Raw genomic sequence first — 16295 nt, forward strand, 5'->3', positions numbered from 1 at the left:
ACATTGGTCTTCTTGAAGGTGCTTTGTTAAATCTAAGTCAACATAGGAAGTTGGTTGTACATTGCATTCTTTCATATGGGTATTTTCAGTAATTCATTGTATTTCTCTTTAAATAAGTATTTGTATTCTTACATTACATAATACAAGTTAGATTCATCACATGGAGGTGCACATAATTATAGTAGTTCCTAATTTTATTAGGAAGGGGTTCTATTCCAACCACCTCTATGAGGGCTAGGTTTTTTGGTTTCTGTTAGGGGTGTAAATGGACCGGATTCGGATCGGATAGTGTTAGTACCATATATGCATCTTATTATATTCGGAAGGATTCAGTCGAATTCGGATGATAATCGGATACCTATTTTCTTAAGTAAATTCTTCTAAATAGACATGTATACATATTGAATATAAGTTTTTGACAACAAGTTTACATCTTTACCATTTTATTTGTGAGGACTAAGCTTGAAATTTAAGAACTTAACAAATTTGGTAGCTATTTTAGTAGAAAATCTAGAAAAATACTCACATATCATAGGTAAAAAAAATTTAAATAAAAAAAATCAAAATAAGTAACTTAATCGGATAATTTTATAGGACGTAGTGGCAGAATCACTAAGGGATCGGGGGGCCATGCCCCCCCCCCACCCCAATATTGGAAACAAATTTAAACATTAAGATGAAGGATTTATTTGGCATTCTAATTTTCTATCTAAGGGTTATATTTAAAATCCAAGTTTTAAGGAGGAAACTATTAACTCCAAATTGGAAAGTAAATTTCTCCCTAAAATTTCACTCTACTTATTCTTCTTTCTTCCTATTCATTCTCTCATTCTCTCATCTTCTCTAACGCACGACTAAAGTTTTACAACTTTTCTCATGAAATCTTGGACCTTCTCCACACGATTACAACCACTCAACCATGTATATTTATATATCTCTATCTTTTTCGGTTTAATTTTTTTTCTTTTCTCCCTTAATTTCTTTTCTCTGATGCTTTTTTTTTATTTTTTTAATTCTTATTTTTAATGTTGAATACTTAAATACACGATTAATCCTTTCTATTTTTTTTTTAAATGTTGAATATGTATTGCATGAAAGTTTACTGTTTATTAATTATTTTTATTTGTGGTTGATTTGAATTTATTAAGTTTATTGCGTATTAAAATACTTAAATACACGCTTAATGCTTTCTATTTCTTTTTCTTTTTTTTTTTTTTTTCCTTTTTTATAATGTTGAATATGTATTGCATGAATGTTTATTGCTTTTTTTTTTATATTAAATTTTTTATTTTTCTTTGTGGTTGTTTTGAATTTATTAAGTTTATTACGTATTAAATAATATTATGCCATCATTGTAAAAAACAATTACAGTTTTAGGCATAAATTAATTATATACACTTATTAGTTGTAGTAGTTAATTTTGGAAAACAAGCAAATTTTTAGAAAAACTTGAGAGGCCTATAGGAGAGGGAAATAAAAGAATCCCAAAAAATTTGAATTTTTCTTTTCATTTTTTTAATAGTAGATCAATGAATCTTTTTTATGTCTATTTTTTTCGTGGTTGATTACAAGTTTAGGAGAATGTTTTTATTCAATTTTTCAAATTTAACGATTCATCAAATCAAATGGATATAGGAGAAGAGCTACTTCTAGGGCTTCCTTGGGACTGAATCGAGGGGTGCAGTCGTCAAAAGTATAAGGATTTGTTTAACCATGGGAAAGAAGTCTACCATTGATTCTTTCTTCAAAAGAAAAGGCATTGAAAATGACATTGTTGATGCATCATTGCCTACCTCTATTCTTGTGACCTCAACTCTTGAAAAACGTCCTAAACAGACTCCAATACCTGAAAGCGAGCTAAATAATGATTTTGAGCGTGATCCAGGGTTGAGAAAACAAATTTGGGATTATCCAGTTGATCAACGTGATGAAATTAGGCATCGTTACCTGAAAGCTTAACCATATCAGCATATTCTTCAAGAGTATCCAAAATTTGGGCCATCAAGTCACCCTCGACATTTTCAATCTTCGTTGTTTAAGGTTCATCCTTTTTGGTTAGAGTATTCTCCTTTAAAAGTTGAAGTATTTTGTTAGCCATGTTTTTTTTTCAATAAACTTGGAGCGAACTCTGGACAGGGGACATTCATTATTGATGGATTTAAAAATTAGAAGAAAGTGGGTGGAAAAAGTATGGATTAATAAATCATGTGGTAAAACAAATCAACTCATGCCACGAAGTTGCTCAAAAGGATTGTACAAACTTAAGTATTTGATTTGATGATTGGAAAGTATACATCTCAAGTAATTGAAAACAATCGATTGCATTTGAAAGCCTCAACTGATGTGATCAGATTGCTTGTGTTTCAAGGTTGTGCTCTTAGAGGTCATGATGAGAGAAAATATTCGTCCAATAGAGGAAATTTAATTGAATTGAATTCTTAAAGTTGATAGCTTCCTACAATGATAAAGTTGTAGCAGTTGTGTTGGATAATGCTCCTCAAATGCATCGTACATATCACCTAAGATACACAAAAGGAGATTTTACATATTATAGTAAATAAAGTGAAGAAGGAAATTTGTAAAGAGATCGGTGATGCAAAGTTTTGCTTAATAGTGGATGAATCTCGCGATGAATCTAAAAGAGAGTAAATTGCTATCGTTTTAAGGTTTGTTGACAAAGCGGGAATTGTAGAAGAGCGTGTTTTTGATCTTGTTCATGTTTCAGATACAAAGGCCTTGACTTTGAAGACCGCAATCTTTTCTACTCTTTCTCATTATGGGCTTAACATTCACAATATTCGAGGCCAAGGATATGATGGAGTAAGTAACATGCAAGGTGAGTGGAATGGGTTACAAGCCTTAGTAGTTACCGACTGTCCACATGCCTATTATATCCACTGTTTTGGTCATTGTTTGCAGTTGGCATTAGTTGCAACTTCTAGAATTGTTGACCCAATCGAGAAATTTTTCTCCAAATTGGTGTCTATTATCAATCTTGCTAGTGCCTCCAGTAAGCAAAATGATGAGTCAAAAGTTGCTCATGCTTCTGAAATTGCATACTTGATCTCCATTGATGAACTTGAAACTGGAAGTGGGCTAAATCAAATTGGAACTTTACAATGGCCGGAGATACTCGTTGGGGTTCTCATTTGAGATCTATTTCAAGTTTGATAAGTATGTATGGTGCTACGTGTGAGGTCTTGATCGCCATTAGTATTAATGGGACTACTTCATCATAGAGAGTTGAAGAAGAATCGGCATACGATACATTGGCCTCCTTTGATTTTGTTATGATTCTGATCTAATGCAAAAAATTATGAACATCACTAATTTGCTTTGTCAAGCTTTGCAGCGGAAGTTTGAAGACATTTTAAATGATATTCAACTTGTGTCCAGTACAAAAAAGCTTATTCAATAAATGAGAGATGTTCGATGGGATGAGGTTTTGACTACGGTGACAGCTTTTTGTGAAGGAAGGAAGGGTCGAGCTCGCCAGCAACAGGATGATTTTACAGTTGAACAACATTATCGAGCAAATATATTTTGTGCTACTCTTAGTTCTTCTTTGAATCCTAGAAGCAGATGCAAGAATTTTAGAATTGATGATATTTGCAAACTTGTGGCTGAATATTATCCCCAAGATTTTACTGAGCATGAGACAGATCACTTGAAAGTTCATGTACGACACTATTAGATAGATGCAGTCAAAGGTCCAGGATTATCCGAACATGTCAACCATTAGCAGATTGTGTCAGTGGTTGTTGAGGTCAACAAAATATGACTTCTACCCACTTATTTATCGGTTAATTAAACTATTGATTACTCTTCAAATTTCTACTGGAACTTCGTAACGAGCATTTTCTGTCATGAATATTATTAAAACTGATTTGCGGAACAGATGATGGATGATTTTCTCACATATTCTATGATGTTATATATTGAAAGAGAAATTCAGTACATAATCAATTATTGAGGATTTTCGCGATCTCAAAGATCGTCGAGTTCCATTATGAGACACTTGTTTTGTGGCTTTTCACTTATTATTGTATTTTTAAGAATTTAACATAGATTTTGAAGTATTATCAATACGCTTTCCTTTCTGAATATTAGTACTAAAAATTTTGTAATTATTGTCCCCTCCCGATATTGAATCCTAGGTCCGCCCCTGTCTCGGATGGATAATAATTGGTAAGAATACTCTATCATGAAAAATCGGGACCTCCCCTAAGGCCCTCATGGGCCGTCCCCTCCGTCGTCTTTGACTAAGACCTTCGCCAATTGGAGAGGACAGCCGATTAGGTCGGAACCTGAATCTAAAGATGGAAGACCCGGATGGACTTAATTAGGAGCATGGGCAACCCCTCACGCACGAGATAGCAATGAAAGGAGATTGACCTTTCGGGATCGAGTGATCAACACCTCAGGGGTCTAGGGTGTTCTCCGCTTCTCCTGGTGCGAGTACCTCTCCTCTATATTTTATTGGTCAAGGCCCACTAGAGAGAGGCATATGCTTTCATGAATGAATGCGGCAAACAAAAAAATATTAGAGTTACATATCGGGGTCAGGGAACCAGCCCAGCTAACTCGATTTCCCGAAGAAGGGCGCTCTTCCAATATTGAGCTCCCAGCTCTCCCTCTCTATTTTCAAAAGTATATAGAAATGGTAGGCATTGGGAGTGAGTGAACTAGCCGGGGAGAAAGGGGCAACTACCCCTCTATAGAAGGGAAAGGAAAGGTTTATCCGCTCATAATGATGGTAGAGTCTCTCCGGGTTGGAGGTATAATAGAAGTCACATCAAGTCCTCCCCCTCTTACTCAGGATAGCTAGCGAGAGGAATACTACTGATTATCAATTAAAAAAGGCTGCTGCTTCAGAAAAAGAATCAACTAAACTAGTTGGATAGAGAGCCCCCGCCTGCGTTTTCATATACGAGTGAGTGAGCACATTTTCTGCTATGAATGAATGACCTCTCCATTTCCATGCTTGCTCTTCAAACCGGCCTATTGTTCTCCTCTATGAAAAGGTTCTTCCGTGATCACTCTCAATAAGACATCCATTCCTCTTTCCAAAGAAGAATGGATTGGCCCCAATTTTTGGCAGATGGTTTTGGGAGGGCCGTTGCTTCTTTAGGTTGAAGCGCGTTAGTCCGTTTATATAGGGCGGTCGGAGACCAGGGCAGTAGTCAAAAAGGCTATACGTCTATAGACATCTCTTCTCTTGCTGGGCTCGGTAGCGCACTGTAGTTCTCTCGCTTGTTGCCGGAGTTTGCTTGCTAGCCCTACCTTGCTCTAGCAAATGGAGTTTGCAGCTTCACGCCCTTGAATGCAACAAAATTGTGCTTGTAAGAACAGCAGAAGAAGTCTCCTTTTTTTTTTTTTTTTTTTTTTTTTTTTTTCTTGATAAAAGAGGGGGCCTCAAGCCCTTAGTTGACTAACAATGGCAAAGGCTTGTGAAACTAAGTAGAACCTTTTGAATGGAATCTGTAGTAATCTATCAGTGGTGCAAAGCGGCTTTGCCCCTTTTCAGTAGGGGAGCGAAAGGTTAGACCATAGAAAGTCAGGGAACAACGGTTCTTCTATGTAGGTATGGCCTTCCCCCTTGACTCACCTAACGTCGAGCTAAGTGACTTCGTAAACTTTGCGTTCCACACTTTGGAAAATCGATACAAGTAGCCTAAAGAGCTTCCTATCCTATTGTGCGTGTTTTTGAGCAACTTCGTGGCATGAGTTGATTTTTCTTCCCACATGATTTATTAAACCACACTCTTTTCCACCCACTTTCTTCCAATTTTTAAATCCATCAATAGTGAATGTCCCCTGTCCAGAGTTCACTCCAGGTTTATTGAAAAGAAAACATGGCAAACAAAATACTGCATCTTTTAAAGGAGAATACTCTAACAATAAAGAATAAACCTTAAACCACGAAGATTGAAAACGTCGAGGATGACTTGATGGCCCAGATTTTGGATATTCTTGAAGAATAGGCTGATATGGTCAGCCTTAAGGCAACGTTGCCTAATTTCATCACGTTGATCAACTGGATAATCCCAAATTTGTTTTCTCAACCATGGATCACGCTCAAAATCATTAGTTTGCTCCCTTTAAGGTATTGGAGTCTATTTTGGACGTTTTTCACGAGTTGAGGTTTCAAGAATAGAGGTAGGCAATGATGCATCAACCATGTCATTCTCAACGCCTTTTCTTTTGAAAAAGAATCAATGGTAGACTTCTTTCCCAGGGTTAAAAAAATCCTTATACTTTTGACGACTGCACCATTCGATTCACTCCCAAGGAAGCCCTAGAAGTAGCTTTATCTCCAATAGCCATTTGATTTGATTAATCGTTAAATTTGAAAAGTTGAACAAAAGCATTCTCCTAAACTTGTAATCAACCATGAAATAAGTAAAAAATTAAAAAAAAAATCATTGATCTACTAATAAAAAAAGAAAAAGAAAAATTCAAATCTTTTTGGATTCTTTTATTTTCTTCTCCTATAGGCCTCTCAAGTTTTTCTAAAAATTCCCTTGTCTTCCAAAATTAACTACTATAACTAATAAGTGTATATAATTAATTTATGCCTAAAACCGTAATTTTTTTTCTTTTTTTACAATAATGGCATAATATTATTTAATACGTAATAAGCTTATTAAATTCAAAACAACGACACATAAAAATGAATAATTTAACAAAAAAAAAAACAATAAACTTTCAAGCAATACATATTCAACATTAAAAAAAAAAAAAAAAAAAAAAAAAAAAAAAAAAAAAAAAAAAAAAGAAGAAGAAGAAGAAGAAGAAGAAATATAAAGCATTAAGCGTGTATTCAAGTATTTTAATGCGTAATAAACTTAATAAATTCAAATCAACCACAAATAAAAATAATTGATTTAAGAAAAAAACAACAATAAACTTTCATGCAATACATATTCAACATTAAAAAAAATAGAAAGTATCAAACGTGTATTCACTATTCAAGTATTTTAATGTGTACTAACTTAATAAATTCAAATGAACCACAAATAAAAATAATTAATTTAACTAAAAAAACAACAATAAACAGTAAACTTTCTTGCAATACATATTCAACATTAAAAAAAAGAAGAGAAAAACAAGGATATATTATAGGCATTAATATAAATTTTTTAAAAGGGGGGGGGGGGCTTAGTGAGTCCGCCACTGCCTTTGATTCCCCTTATGGCCTACATTGGCGCTTTTAAGTTTGGAACTTCATAAATAATTTACATTAATTACTTTTAGATCAATGTTTTTTTATAACCATAATGTGTGCAAGGTATAGCTAGTTCCTTCAATGGTACGTCAGCACAAGAAGGGGAATATATTTTTTTTTTGGGGGTCAAGAACAAGGGGCATATTTGCTTGACAAGGAAAAGTCCTCCCATCGTAATCATAGCTTACTTTATTTTCTAACCTTCTAATGTTGATTAATATATACCTCCTCTCTCCTACATCTTATGTTACTAAGCTAATTTGTCTTTTGCAATCAATTAATAAATGTTGATCTCATGAAAATGACGTTTGAGATAAGTAATACAGACACTAAAGTAGCATCCACAAGTATAGTATTAATTATAGAGCTTTTTTCATGCTTCTCACGTAAGTTGTGCCAAAACTCTTGACAGTACTCATAGCAAAAATTATATGTTGCCCACACTGACCCTTTTCAAAAATTACAAGTTCTCCACAATTATTTTTCTGTTAACTTTAAAACTGAAATGACCATGTTGCCCATGGTGTGAAGGAAAATATAATCTTTTTCTTTTACAAAAACTCACTTAATTTTTTCAAATTTATTAATAGAACTCCCTGTTCACAGCTGGAATCTAAGGAGCTGGATGTAGAATTCAACAAAGAAGAATTTCGATCTTCTCTGTCACTTTCTTCTCCATCCATTTCTCGATCAAGCAAGCTCTTTCAAGAGTTGCCATTTCTTCCTCGGGTAAAATACACACACTACTTCCTCGAATAGCATCCACTCCTTCCCCTACCGGCATCCACCGTCGACATTTGAAGGTTCATCATCACTCGAAGAACTCTCGATCGGTTTGATCTGGTTCTCAACCTCTTTGATTTTGCTGAGGAACTGAGGAGGACGTAGATCTCGTCTTGACCATCAAAAACCTATTGCAAAGAGAGATTTTTCATGCCAGGGTGGTGGATATTATTTTTGGCAGCCAACGTGAATTGTGCGAACCAAGGATTTTTTTTTTTTGGCAATTTTAAAAAATTTAATGAAAAGGTTTGGTAAAAATATAAATTTATACTTTCTTTTATCCCACAGGAAAAATAGTCAGTTTAATTTCAAAGTTAACCAAAAAGTAATTGTGGATAACTTATAATTTTTGAAAACATACATTGTGAACAACATGTAATTTTTTTCACTTAAGTTGGCAATCAAGAATTTTTGCCCAACCGAATTGACAGCGTGAAAAAAAACTCTTAATAATATATATCTCATTGTTAGAGCATGACTCATGTTACACTTTTTTTTCTAGATTTTGCTTTAGTGGTGTGTCTGACGTGGTGGTGCCTATAGTACTCACCATTGGATGCACACACATTATGTGGATTATATATATATATATATATATATATATACGTTGTTCATTCGGGCTGGCTCACGCTTACCTTGACTACATCCTCGCGAAAACTTTTATAATTAATATAGGCAGGACTTTGCCTCTAACCTGGAGGAAATTCAAACTTTAACCTCTAATAAGGAAATGTTGATCTTTTGCAAGAGTTATCCCTGGGGTTCTCATTTTATATGTTTTTATAAAATAATAATAATAATAATAATAATAAAAAAAGGAAATCTTTCAACGAAGACTTAATTAATAATTATGCACGTTTCGTCTTTGGTAAAAATCTTGCATGTTTTACGAGTTATCAGGTTGTTGGGGGGGGGGGGTGTGGAAGCTACACTAGTAAGATTAACCATATGTTTTAAAAAAAGAATCTATACTCGCAAGTTTAAAACAAATTTTATATTGCGTTTTATAAGCTATAGTTGTATCAATCCTTGCCTATATATACAAGGATGATTTACATGTGTAACACATTGAATGCAAAATAGATGCTTAGGAATCTTAAGGGAAGAAAAGCCATGGAAGTTCAGCAAGTTCTTCACATGATTGGTGGGGATGGAGAAACTAGTTATGCCAGTAACTCCCAACTTCAAGTACTCTCTCTCTCTCTCTCTCTCTCTCTCTCTCTCTCTCTCTCTCTCTCTCTCTCTCTCTCTCTCTCTCTCTCTCTCTCTCTCTCTCTCTAATACTTTCATTTTTATTCCATTCAAGCAACTAAGCATGAATTTTGTTTTTTCTTTCAGAAACTAGCGATAACCAAGGCAAAGCCACTAATAATTCGAAGCATTTTAGATCTGTATTCCACTAAGTTATCTCAATGTCTAAGGATAGCAGATTTGGGCTGCTCATCGGGACCTAACACCTTACAAGTGATCACTTTAATCATTGAAGCGATCTATGAAACATGTCATCAGTTGAATTGTAAAACACCGGAATTCCTACTGTTCCTCAATGATCTTCCAAGTAATGACTTCAACACCATTTTCAAAACCTTGCCAACCTTCTATGATCAGCTAAAGAAGGATTTTGGTGAAAATTTTGGGCCAGTTTCTATCACAGGATTACCCGGTTCTTTCTATGAGCGGCTCTTTCCGAGCAGCACTATAGACTTCTTTCATTCCTCTTACAGCCTTCATTGGCTCTCTCAGGTTTGAAACCTAATTGATACATATCATGCACGCTCCTGTGTTTTAGTATATTTTTTCTAACCATGTATAATGAAAACTATAGGTTCCTTCAGCAGTTGGAAGTAACAATAAGGGGAATATTTACTTGGCAACGACAAGCCCTCCTAGTGTGCTGAAAGCTTACCAGGTGCAATTTCAAAAGGATTTTTCCATGTTTCTTAGCTTGCGCTCGAAGGAAATAACACCGGAAGGAAGAATGGTTTTGACATTTATTGGCAGGAGAAGTGAAGATCCTTTTGGCAAAGAGAGTTGCATTTTGGACCTGTTATCTAATTCACTAAATGACTTGGTCTTCGAGGTATACATGCTTAATTAATGACTGCGTACAATTTTTCTCTTAGTATATAAAATTTTTACAAGTTTTCTTATCTTGTTTTAGGGCCGCATTGAGGAAGCCTTAGTGGATTCTTTCAATTTGCCGTTCTATATGCCTTCTAGCAAAGAATTAGAGAGTACAGTTTGTGTGCGAAGGATCCTTTTATCTTGATAACTTAGAAATATTTGATACCAATTGGGACGCAAGTGACAGTGATGACAATGAGTTAATGTTGGATACCTTTATAAGAGGGCAGAAGGTGGCGAAGTATATAAGAGCTATTTTCGAATCCATGCTTGTTGACCACTTTGGAGACTCTATCATTAGTACCTTATTCAACAGGTTCATGGAGTATGTCAGCAAGCACCTCTTAAAGGAAGAGGGTAAGCTCGTTAATTTTGTTATTTCCTTGAGAGCAAAGTGATGTTTTAGGACCTTGAGAAGTGTAAAAGTATTAATGTTGGTCATCTCCTCAAGTAATAAGTAGGTGCACTTTGGTTATTTCCTCAATAAATGTTATTGTGATTGTTGGCCGGTGCGGTCATTAATGGTGCATGTCTTAATATATGTATCTGATTAGTTCTCTACACCATCGTTGGAAAATTAGGTTTTCACTCAACGGCATTTATTTTCAAGCCTAATGTGTCGAGCTAAGTCTCTTTTTTTCTTTCTTTCTTCTATTTTCTTTACATTCTTATTTTCATCATATTCTATAATCTCAATCTCTAGATGAAAAGGGAAAGATAAAGTTGTGGTGGTTTCATATTGTGAAGGAAAAAAGAAATTGACATTGAAGTAACATACAAAAGTTCTAAGGTCTGCTTAATTATAGATCTAAATTGTGGTCTATCAATACTATATAGCCTGATAAAAGTATAAAGAAAACTAAAATCTGTAAAAGTCAAACAGGGGAAAACCATCATATTGTTCAGATTAACCATTACTATGGCTTCTCCTTTGATTTCACCTACCAACATCGTTTCTCTACTATATGTAAAACTTGATCGAAGCAACTATCTCCTTTAAAAATCCCAATTTAAAATTTAGAAAAAATTTAAGGATTTATTAGTACATGAGGACAATGTGTTAGTAAATCCCCTCTCCTCCCCCAACAAAATTTGAGTTCAGATCATCTCCCCATCATGAGAGAACAATGTACTCCCTCGTTAGTTTTCAACCACTTAAATAGCAGATGGGGTCGACATGAGACCCATTGAATTCTCATTTTTCAGTATGGAATGGTCCATGAGAGATTTTCAATATGGTCCGTGTCTTCGCTTCTCTGTTGCATGTCACAATTGATTTGATTTTCTCAGAATCTGAAAATGGAGTGAGCGAGTGAGAGGAATGACAGCTATGAAACACAGAGAGACAACCATGGAATCCATTGATGAGCATTGATAGCCCATTGTTTATTATTTTTTACCGACTGTACGATTGGCTTGATGATCGAGTGTCCAGCAAGGCACTTGACTGTTCCACATTGAAATTTGAATGCTCATGAGAATAAATCCAAAATCTGAAATTTCAATAAATCGCCAAATTGGAGTGATTGGGAACATGAGAGAAGCTCCAGGCTATAGATCCCGCTGACTTGCTCCATGTTCTCTGTTGAAAATTATAAATAAATTCTTATTAAACTGTTCGGTTTGTTGGTATACAAATTTAATTACGTATCTAATGGAATCAAATTTTAAGATATATTGAAGCGTCTACCAAGAAAAAAGATTGAAGGGCTTAATTCAAGTTGTGCCATCAACTTTAAACTTTTATTATATTAATTAAATACTTAAAATTTGGTATCGAAAATGACATCAACTTTAAACTTTTATTATATTAATTAAATACTTAATATTTGGTATCAAAACTAACATCACGTCAATCTCATTCGTATTCGTATACTTAAACAACCTAGACGGTGAAAGAAAAAATGAAAGATAATAAAAGAAAAGAAAAAACGTGGCTGACATTTCTCTAAGGACTGTGGTTTTCATGTGATCCATGCCAGGCACTCCATACAAATCTATCCAAAACCATACGGAGATTTAAAAGTAAATTTGAGGGGTCCCATAGACTTGATGACGAGGTTATGGAAGGGGAATGTGAAAGTGTCAGAAAGGGTAATTTTGTAATTTAATTGCACTAATGGGTTTGGGCCTTTGGGAACTAGGGTTGGGTTTTTATGAGTTACAAGGGATGAACACTTTGGCCCATGTCCAATTATAACAAGATTGGATTGGGCTGGGTTTTTCAAAACCCTATATACCTTTAGCTAGGCCTAGTTGTGACCCACCAAATAAGGGTCAAAATAATCTAATCCTGACCTATACCACTCTAAGCTAGGCTTGGCCAACCCAAATTGGCCACCTGTCATGGGAAGGGAGAAGGGAAATACATGGGATAGATAACTACATTAGGAAAAAATGAAAAAAAAAAGATCTCAAGAAGATGTCCGGCTAGCTGGGATCTGTAGAGGATTGTGCTTTTCTTACATTTTTCTACCACATATTTGGAAGAAAATTCATTTATGCTCCACCTTATCAGTACTTAGAGGTGGGCATCTCCCTCTTAATTGTATAGTGGAGGCTGAAGGGAACATAAGGTAGAGGATCGAGACTCAGTGTAGACCATGCTAGTTTGGTTGATGTCAGGCAAAGTAAATTATCTTTAGGCAAGGTGTGTGGCTCAAGCAAGGACGAAGTTAGGTTGATATCAACACTGGTCTTCTTGAAGGTGCTTTGTTAAATCTAAGTCAACATAGGAAGTTGGTTGTACATTGCATTCTTTCATATGGGTATTTTCGGTAACTCATTGTATTTCTCTTTATATAAGTATTTGTATTCTTACATTACATAATACAAGTTAGATTCATCACATGGAGGTGCACATAATTATAGTAGTTCCTAATCTTATTAGGAAGGGGTTCCATTCCAACCAACTCTATGAGGGCTAGGTTTTTTAGTTTTTGTTAGGGGTGTAAACGGACCGGATTCGGATCGGATAGTGTTAATACCTGATGCGTCCAAAATCTGCTCAGCCCTTAGATCTCCTCGTGATGACCTGCAAAATGAAAGCGTCAGATGTGGCCCGACCGTTGGGGTCGGGAGTCCACCTCCGAAGGCTAAGTCAGTTGATGAACTTAATCACAAACGGCTCTGTTAGAAGCACAGAGCTAAGGAATATAGAACTGGGAAAGGTGATCTAGATAGCAGGCCGCTGATAGTTTACGTCTATCTGTCTATATCAGAATCTGAGTCTAAGTCTCAGATTGTGTGTTTTTCAGATCCTCCTCACCTCGTATGGTAGTGAGGTTTATATAGAGTGTACCTTCGAATCTCCTTCGTTGGATGCACTTGAGCCTTCTTCGGGTAGTCGTTGGATCTTAACAGTTAAATCCATTGAGTAATAGACTTCTACTAGTTTGGACTAGTAGAGGACTCCTGAGATAACCTTTAGGTTACGTGATGATTATCCCTTCGATAATGATTATCCGCAGCCGTCAATTCGAGTCTGCCATCATTAGGATAATTAACTTAATCCATAAGTCGGATTAGGGCGTGCTTGTAGCTGAATAAATTTTCTTCCTCAACAAGCCATCTTCTGGATCCGGTTCGCTCGGGAGCGAGTCGGTTCCCTCTGTCTCGACCGGGGTCGAGGGTCGAACCAGGTATGAACCCGGTTTGATCATAATCTCTCCATATCACGAGCCCCCCAGACCAAGCGTTCGGTCGATCCCGAGGGCTTGGTTTTTAACTGGGTTCTTCGTCAGGCGATAATCTCTACGTGCTCCATTAAATGTCATATCACATTTAATGGGGTGGTCACTTTTCCTCGAGCGTTGTGAGGGTAAGGCCACGTGTCTCCTTGCAGTCGATCTGTCGTGGCTCACGTAATCCAAGCGACAGTTTCCGAACGCCTGTTTCGGATTCGTGAGTTCAAACTTTCAAAACGTCTTCTAATCTCAATCGTCGATTTTGAATCAATCTCGATCGTTCAGATTCCCGAACACTCGTGCGGGTGTTTTAAAAGCGGTTCGTTGTCTTCGTAGGTTTCATTCTTCCTGTCCGGAATTTGAACCTTTGTTGTCTGCTTCGCGCCTTCTTGCTCTCAAGCTTTTGCCTCACTGAATCAGTAAGTTTACTGATGTTTTTCTTTTTGTAGTTTACTGAAACAAGTAATGGCGGATATAGGGCTTCTCTGGTACCTAGTGTTGGTAATAGTAGTGGTAATGAAGCTACTCCTTCCAAACAGTCGGATAGTGATAACAAAACCCTAACTGTCCTCTGACGAGAGTTTGCTGAAGTTTCTCAAAAAGGTTTAGAGAGAAAAACCGAAACTCCTTCTGTCCTCCTAGAGTCTGGATCTTCCAAGACTGCCGAGTCTTCTAGGCAGCCTCAAACTTCCGGGTCCGATGGTGGACCTGGCTCTGTTCCCTCCATTTACAAGGAGGAAACCCTTCTTTCAGCCATTCAAGATTTTGATTTTCCTTCCTCTTATCTGGTTAGGGCTCCCCATCCTGATGAGAGGGTTGATTCAACCCTTTCGGGTGAATTTTCTCTGTACATAGATGCACTGGAAAGCAGGGTTCGCTTTCCTTTTTTTAATCCTTTGTTCTTCGCAGTTCTGAATCATTAGGACATTTGTCCCTGAATGCTCCTTCCCAATAGCTGGCATGGATCTCCCAGACTGGGCTCGGGAAGAAAATGATCCTTTTCCAGCTGACCCTCAATATGAGGCATACCTGGCTGACGAGCCAGCGCTTCCAGAGGAGAAGTCACAAGGCGAGTCTCAAGCTGCTGCTAAAGAGGACTCTGACAATGTCATTCTTGAGGAAGGCTCTTCTCAAGATCCTGAGAAAAGTCCTCTCGACCAGGGTCCCTCGGGCAACAATGAAGACGAGGCTTAGGGAGTTATCTTTTTTTTTTTGTTTGTAAAGATTGACCTCCTTGCTAATGAATAAACACTTCTTTTTCATGTTGGCCTTTTCATTTCCCTGTCTCCTGTTGGACTCTTGTCTTGAATATCAAAGTATAAATGATAAAACTTATCACTTAACTTCACATTCTTCGACGAATAATAATCTTGTAGAGATATTGTGAAGATGCGTTTTGGAAAGATGCATTAATCTTTCCCACTACTTCATTTACTGCAAAGTCCACACATTTCCCTTCTCGTATTTCCGAAGTCCAAATGTTTCCTTGCTCTGTTATACCATTCACTGTTTCCAATGAATCGGAAATACATCCATTATTACAATGGCAGTGCGACGATTGGAGGTATCCCTGCATCGGGTGCTCGCCTCCACATGTTTCCATGTGGCGTCCCTCCGACCATTGATCTTGCTTTCTGCGGATTTCAAAGCGTCATTTCGATCTGGGCCATTGGTTGTCCTTAGCTTTCAACCGTCGTCTTAATACCTGAGGCTATTTAAAGCCTTCGTGGGTACTCTCCATCCATCCTGCTATCTGCAAGTTAGATTTACTAAAGCGACATTCCGTCCTTCTACTTGCTTCCGTATTCCTCGTACTCCAACAATAGCTCTATCAACTTCTGAACAAGTGAGTTTTTTGATTACTCATCTCTTTCCCCCTTTCCCCCTAAGTAAACTACACAGTAGTAGTACTTGGGGTTTAGTTAATCGGGTTTTTCATAAGTGATATAGAACTAGGGTTTTTCCTCTTTGCTGTCGTTGTTGGATATCTGTACTGATATGGCTTTTCTGTGTATATAGTGGCTCCCAAGATCAACCCGAACTTTATCAGAGCAAAGTCTACCAAGAAAATCATTCCGTTGGCGGTGGTTGGGGCCAGTGAGGTGGTTTCAGCTAGTGAATCCTCCAAGCGTAAGGCGACTGCTGTTGGTGAATCTTCAAGTCAGATTCCCACAGGTTCTTTTAATGTCGTCCCTGCGCCTCTTTTGCCCAAAGTGATCGCTCGTCTTTCCTAGGAAGATCTTGATCACTCCGTTGTTGATGGCGTTGTTGACGCCCCTGCTGCAGAGACCGTTGGTGCACCCCCGAAGGAGACTCTTCGGGCATCTGAGGCAACTATGTTGGCATCTGATGAAGGTGTGGTCCCAGCAAGTGCTGCTCCTATTTCCAATTCTAGTGCTTGTTTGGCATCCTCCTCCTCTCCTTTGGAGTTGGAGGATTTTGCCACTAGGAAGTGCCGTCGGGTGACAAGTGAT

At 37.0% G+C, this 16295-nt stretch overlaps 1 pseudogene across 1 annotated transcript; it reads left to right on the forward strand.

The window, feature by feature from the left end:
* The first annotated feature begins 9092 nt into the window (after positions 1-9092).
* LOC149023002 (putative jasmonic acid carboxyl methyltransferase 2) lies at positions 9093-10728 on the forward strand (annotated as a pseudogene). The gene is made up of 4 exons (XR_016172047.1): positions 9093-9199; positions 9350-9754; positions 9837-10091; positions 10173-10728. The product of XR_016172047.1 is annotated as a putative jasmonic acid carboxyl methyltransferase 2 (transcript).
* The last annotated feature ends 5567 nt before the right edge of the window (positions 10729-16295 follow it).

This window comes from Hakea prostrata, chromosome 3 (assembly GCF_041222555.1).
Source record: "Hakea prostrata isolate BN-2017 chromosome 3, UWA_Hpros_2, whole genome shotgun sequence".
Classification (NCBI taxonomy): domain Eukaryota; kingdom Viridiplantae; phylum Streptophyta; class Magnoliopsida; order Proteales; family Proteaceae; genus Hakea; species Hakea prostrata.